Raw genomic sequence first — 6,000 nt, forward strand, 5'->3', positions numbered from 1 at the left:
TCGCAGCACTATGGGTCGGGCCTCTCAAGAGCCCCACGTTGCCTTCGCGCGGGAGGCATGAAAACGCTCTCTCTGAGGCTGCCTTTACTCCCTCCAAGGAAGAGAGCCTACCCTGCCTCCTTCTGGCTGAAAATCACATCGGTCTTGGAAGTGCTACTTGGGAAGACTGTTTTCAGGGCAATGGCCGCTGGGTGCACGTGTATGCCTAGTGCTCCCACACTGCCGAGAACACCAAGGTTCCCTCCACACAGCTCTTCCGTCACATTAGCTCTGCAGGAGAGAGCTCACGTAACTAGGCCTTTCTTGGCTCGGATAGTGAGGACCTGTTTGCAGGCCTCTTGATCTGGCATCTGCAGAACCCCACACTTGCTGTGCGAGGGAGGCATAAAAACACCTTCTGTGGGTCTGCCTTTCCTCCTTCCAAGGAAGACCGCCTGCTTTGCCGCCTTCAAGCTGAAAGTCACATTGTGCTGGGAAGTGCTACCTGGGAAGTCAGTTTGCAGGGGCAATGGGCGCTGGCTGCACGTGTATGCCTAGTGCTCCCACACTGCCGAGAACACCAAGGTTCCCTCCACACAGCTCTTCCGTCACGTTAGCTCTGCAGGAGAGAGCTCACGTAACTAGGCCTTTCTTGGCTCGGGAAGTGAGGAAATGTTTGCAGGCCTCTTGAACTGGCGTCTGCAGAGCCCCACACTTGCTGTGCGAGCGAGGCCTAAAAACCCAATCTCTGGGGCTGCCTATTCTCCATCCAAGGAAGACCGCCTGCTCGGCCGCCTTCAAGGTGAAAGTCACATTGTGCGGGGAAGTGCTACCTGGGAAGTCAGTTTTCAGGGGCCTTTGCCGCAGGCTGCACGTTTACAGCTAGGCTTCCCACACTGCCCAGAAACATCAAGGCTCCCTACACACAGCTCTTCCGTCACGTAAGCTCTGCAGGGGAGAGCTTGCGAGACTAGCCCTTTCCTGGCTCGGTAAGTAAGGACCTGTTTGCAGGCCTCTTGTACTGTCGTCTGGAGAGCCCCACACTTGCTGTGCGAGAGAGGCCTAAAAACCCAGTCTTTGGGGCTGCCTTTCCTCCCTCCAAGGAAGACAGCCTGCTCGGCCGCCTTCAAGCTGACAGTCACATTGGGCTGGGAAGTGCTACCTGGGAAGTCAGTTTGCAGGGGCCATCGCCGCTGGCTGCAAGTTTACAGCTAGGCTTCCCACACTGCCCGGGAACATCAAGCCTCCCTCCACACAGCTCTTCCGTCACGTTAGCTCTGCAGGAGAGAGCTCGGGAGACTAGGCCTTTCTTGACTCGGAAGCGAGGACCTGCTCGCAGCACTATGGGTCGGGCCTCTCTACAGACCCACGTTGCCTGCGCGCGGGAGGCATGAAGACGCTCTCTCTGAGGCTGCCTTTACTCCCTCCAAGGAAGAGAGCCTACCCTGCCGCCTTCTGGCTGAAAATCACATCGGGCTTGGAAGTGCTATTTGGGAAGACTGTTTTCAGGGCAATGGCCACTGGTTGCACGTGTATGCCTAGTGCTCCCACACTGCCGAGAACATCAAGGTTCCCTCCACACAGCTCTTCCTTCACGTTAGCTCTGCAGGAGAGAGCTCACGTAACTAGGCCTTTCCTGGCTCGGGAAGTGAGGACCTGTTTGCAGGCCTCTTGTACTGGCGTCTGCAGAGCCCCACACTTGCTGTGCGAGGGAGGCATAAAATCACAGTCTCTGGGGCTGCCTTTCCTCCCTCCAAGGAAGACAGCCTGCACTGCCGCCTACAAGCTGACAGTCACATTGGTCTGAGAAGTGCTACTTGGGAAGTCAGGTTGCAGGGCCAGGGGCCGCTGGGTGCACGTGTATAACAACGGCTCCCACACTGCCCAGAACATCAAGTTTCCCTCCACACAGTTCTTCCGTCACGTTAGCTCTGCAGGAGAGAGTTCGCGAAACTAGGCCTTTCTTGCCTCGGGAAGTGAGGACCTGTTTGCAGGCCTCTTGAACTGGCGTCTGCAGAGCCCCACACTTGCTGTGCGAGCGAGGCCTAAAAACCCAATCTCTGGGGCTGCATTTCTCCGTCCAAGAAGACCGCCTGCTCGGCCGCCTTCAAGCTGAAAGTCACATTGTGCGGGGAAGTGCTACCTGGGAAGTCAGTTTGCAGGGGCCTTTGCCGCTGGCTGCACGTTTACAGCTAGGCTTCCCACACTGCCCAGAAACATCAAGGCTCCCTACACACAGCTCTTCCGTCACGTAAGCTCTGCAGGGGAGAGCTCGCGAGACTAGCCCTTTCCTGGCTCGGTAAGTAAGGACCTGTTTGCAGGCCTCTTGTACTGGCGTCTGCAGAGCCCCACACTTACTGTGCGAGGGAGGCATAAAAACACAGTCTCTGGGGCTGCCTTTCCTCCCTCCAAGGAAGACAGCCTGCTCGGCCGCCTTCAAGCTGATAGTCACATTTTGCTGGGAAGTGCTACCTGGGAAGTCAGTTTGCAGGGGCCATGGCCGCTGTGTGCACGGTTATGTCTAGGGCTCCCACACTGCCCAGAACATCAAGGTTCCCTCCACACAGCTCTTCCGTCACGTTTGCTCTGCAGGAGAGAGCTCACGTAACTAGGCCTTTCTTGGCTCGGATAGTGAGGACCTGTTTGCAGGCCTCTTGATCTGGCATCTGCAGAACCCCACACTTGCTGTGCGAGGGAGGCATAAAAACACCTTCTGTGGGTCTGCCTTTCCTCCTTCCAAGGAAGACCGCCTGCTTTGCCGCCTTCAAGCTGAAAGTCACATTGTGCTGGGAAGTGCTACCTGGGAAGTCAGTTTGCAGGGGCAATGGGCGCTGGCTGCAGGTGTATGCCTAGGGTTCCCACACTTCCCAGAACATCAAGGTTCCCTCCACACAGCTGTTCCCTCAAGTTAGCTCTGCAATAAAGAGCTCATGAAACTAGGCCTTTCTTCGTTCGGGAAGTGAGGACCTGTTTGCAGGCCTCTCGTACGGGCTTCTGCAGAGCCCAAGAATGGCTGTGCCAGGGAGGCATAAAATCACAGTCTCTGGGGCTGCCTTTCCTCCCTCCAAGGAAGCCAGCCTGCTCTGCCGCCTACAAGCTGACAGTCACATTGGTGTGAGAAGTGCTAGTTGGGAAGTCAGTTTGCAGGGCCAATGGCCGCTGGGTGCACGTGTATGCCTAGGGCTCCCACACTGCCCAGAACATCAAGTTTCCCTCCACACAGTTCTTCCGTCATGTTAGCTCTGCAGGAGAGAGATCGCGAAACTAGGCCTTTCTTGGCTCGGGAAGAGAGGACCTGTTTGCAGGCCTCTTGTACTGGCGTCTGCAGAGCCCCACACTTGCTGTGCAAGAGAGGCCTAAAAACCCAGTCTTTGAGGCTGCCTTTCCTCCCTCCAAGGAAGACAGCCTGCTCGGCCGCCTTCAAGCTGAAAGTCACATTGGGCTGGGAAGTGCTACCTGGGAAGTCAGTTTGCAGGGGCCATGGCCGCTGGCTGCACGTGTATGCCTAGGGCTCCCACACTGCCCTGAAATTCAAGTTTCCCTCCACACAGTTCTTCCTTCACCTTAGCTCTGCAGGTGAGAGTTCGCGAAACTAGGCCTTTCTTGGCTCGGGAAGTGAGGACCTGTTTGCAGGCCTCTTGAACTGGCGTCTGCAGAGCCCCACACTTGCTGTGCGTGCGAGGCCTAAAAACCCAATCTCTGGGGCTGCCTTTTCTCCCTCCAAGGAAGACAGCCTGCTCGGCCGCCTTCAAGCTGACAGTCACATTGCTCTGAGAAGTGCTAGTAGGGAAGTCAGTTTTCAAGCCCAATGGCCGCTGGGTGCACGTGTATGCCTAGGGCTCACACTGCCCAGAACATCAAGGTTTCCTCCACACAAGTCTTCCTTCACGTTAGCTCTGCAGGAGAAAGATCGCGAAACTAGGCCTTTCTTGGCTCGGGAAGTGAGGACCTGTTTGCAGGCCTCTTGATCTGGCGTCTGCAGAACCCCACACTTGCTATGCGAGCGAGGCCTAAAAACCCAATCTCTGGGGCTGCCTTTTCTCTCTCCAAGGAAGACAGCCTGCTCGGCCGCCTTCAAGCTGACAGTCACACTGGGCTGGGAAGTGCTACCTGGGAAGTCAGTTTGCAGGGGCCATCGCCGCTGGCTGCACGTTTACAGCTAGGCCTCCCACACTGCCCGGGAACATCAAGGCTCCCTCCACACAGCTCTTCCGTCACGTTTGCTCTGCAGGAGAGAGCTCGCGAGACTAGGCCTTTCTTGACTCGGAAGCGAGGACCTGCTCGCAGCACTATGGGTCGGGCCTCTCAAGAGCCCCACGTTGCCTGCCCGCGGGAGGCATGAAAACGCTCTCTCTGAGGCTGCCTTTACTCCCTCCAAGGAAGAGAGCCTACCCTGCCTCCTTCTGGCTGAAAATCACATCGGGCTTGGAAGTGCTACTTGGGAAGACTGTTTTCAGGGCAATGGCCGCTGGGTGCACGTGTATGCCTAGTGCTCCCACACTGCCGAGAACACCAAGGTTCCCTCCACACAGCTCTTCCGTCACGTTTGCTCTGCAGGAGAGAGCTCACGTAACTAGGCCTTTCTTGGCTCGGATAGTGAGGACCTGTTTGCAGGCCTCTTGATCTGGCATCTGCAGAACCCCACACTTGCTGTGCGAGGGAGGCATAAAAACACCTTCTGTGGGTCTGCCTTTCCTCCTTCCAAGGAAGACCGCCTGCTTTGCCGCCTTCAAGCTTAAAGTCACATTGTGCTGGGAAGTGCTACCTGGGAAGTCAGTTTGCAGGGGCAATGGGCGCTGGCTGCAGGTGTATGCCTAGGGTTCCCACACTTCCCAGAACATCAAGGTTCCCTCCACAGAGCTGTTCCCTCAAGTTAGCTCTGCAATAAAGAGCTCATGAAACTAGGCCTTTCTTGGTTCGGGAAGTGAGGACCTGTTTGCAGGCCTCATGTACTGGCGTCTGCAGAGCCCTACACTTGCTGTGCGAGGGAGGCATAAAATCACAGTCTCTGGGGCTGCCTTTCCTCCCTCCAAGGACGACAGCCTGCTCTGCCGCCTACAAGCTGACAGTCACATTGGTCTGAGAAGTGCTAGTTGGGAAGTCAGTTTGCAGGCCAATGGCCGCTGGGTGCATGTGTATGCCTAGGGCTCCCACACTGCCCTGAAAATCAAGTTTCCCTCCACACAGTTCTTCCTTCAAGTTAGCTCTGCAGGAGTGAGCTCGTGAGACTAGGCCTTTCTTGACTCGGAAGCGAGGAAATGCTCGCAGCACTATGGGTCGGGCCTCTCAAGAGCCCCACGTTGCCTGCGCCCGGGAGGCATGAAGACGCTCTCTCTGAGGCTGCCTTTACTCCCTCCAAGGAAGAGAGCCTACCCTGCCGCCTTCTGGCTGAAAATCACATCGGGCTTGGAAGTGCTATTTGGGAAGACTGTTTTCAGGGCAATGGCCGCTGGTTGCACGTGTATGCCTAGTGCTCCCACACTGCCGAGAACATCAAGGTTCCCTCCACACAGCTCTTCCGTCACGTTAGCTCTGCAGGAGAGAGCTCACGTAACTAGGCCTTTCTTGGCTCGGGAAGTGAGGACCTGTTTGCAGGCCTCTTGTACGGGCGTCTGCAGAGCCCAAGAATGGCTGTGCGAGGGAGGCATAAAATCACAGTCTCTGGGGCTGCCTTTCCTCCCTCCAAGGAAGCCAGCCTGCTCTGCCGCCTAGAAGCTGACAGTCACATTGGTGTGAGAAGTGCTAGTTGGGAAGTCAGTTTGCAGGGCCAATGGCCGCTGGGTGCACGTGTATGCCTAGGGCTCCCACACTGCCCAGATCATCAAGTTTCCCTCCACACAGTTCTTCCGTCATGTTATCTCTGCAGGAGAGAGATCGCGAAACTAGGCCTTTCTTGGCTCGGGAAGTGAGGACCTTTTTGCAGGCCTCTTGTACTGTCGTCTGGAGAGCCCCACACTTGCTGTGCGAGAGAGGCCTAAAAACCCAGTCTTTGGGGCTGCCTTTCCTCCCTCCAAGGAAGAC

The sequence above is a fragment of the Giraffa tippelskirchi genome, chromosome 12 (genome assembly GCF_054371585.1).
Source record: "Giraffa tippelskirchi isolate mGirTip1 chromosome 12, T2T-mGirTip1v1.2.pri, whole genome shotgun sequence".
Lineage (NCBI taxonomy): Eukaryota > Metazoa > Chordata > Mammalia > Artiodactyla > Giraffidae > Giraffa > Giraffa tippelskirchi.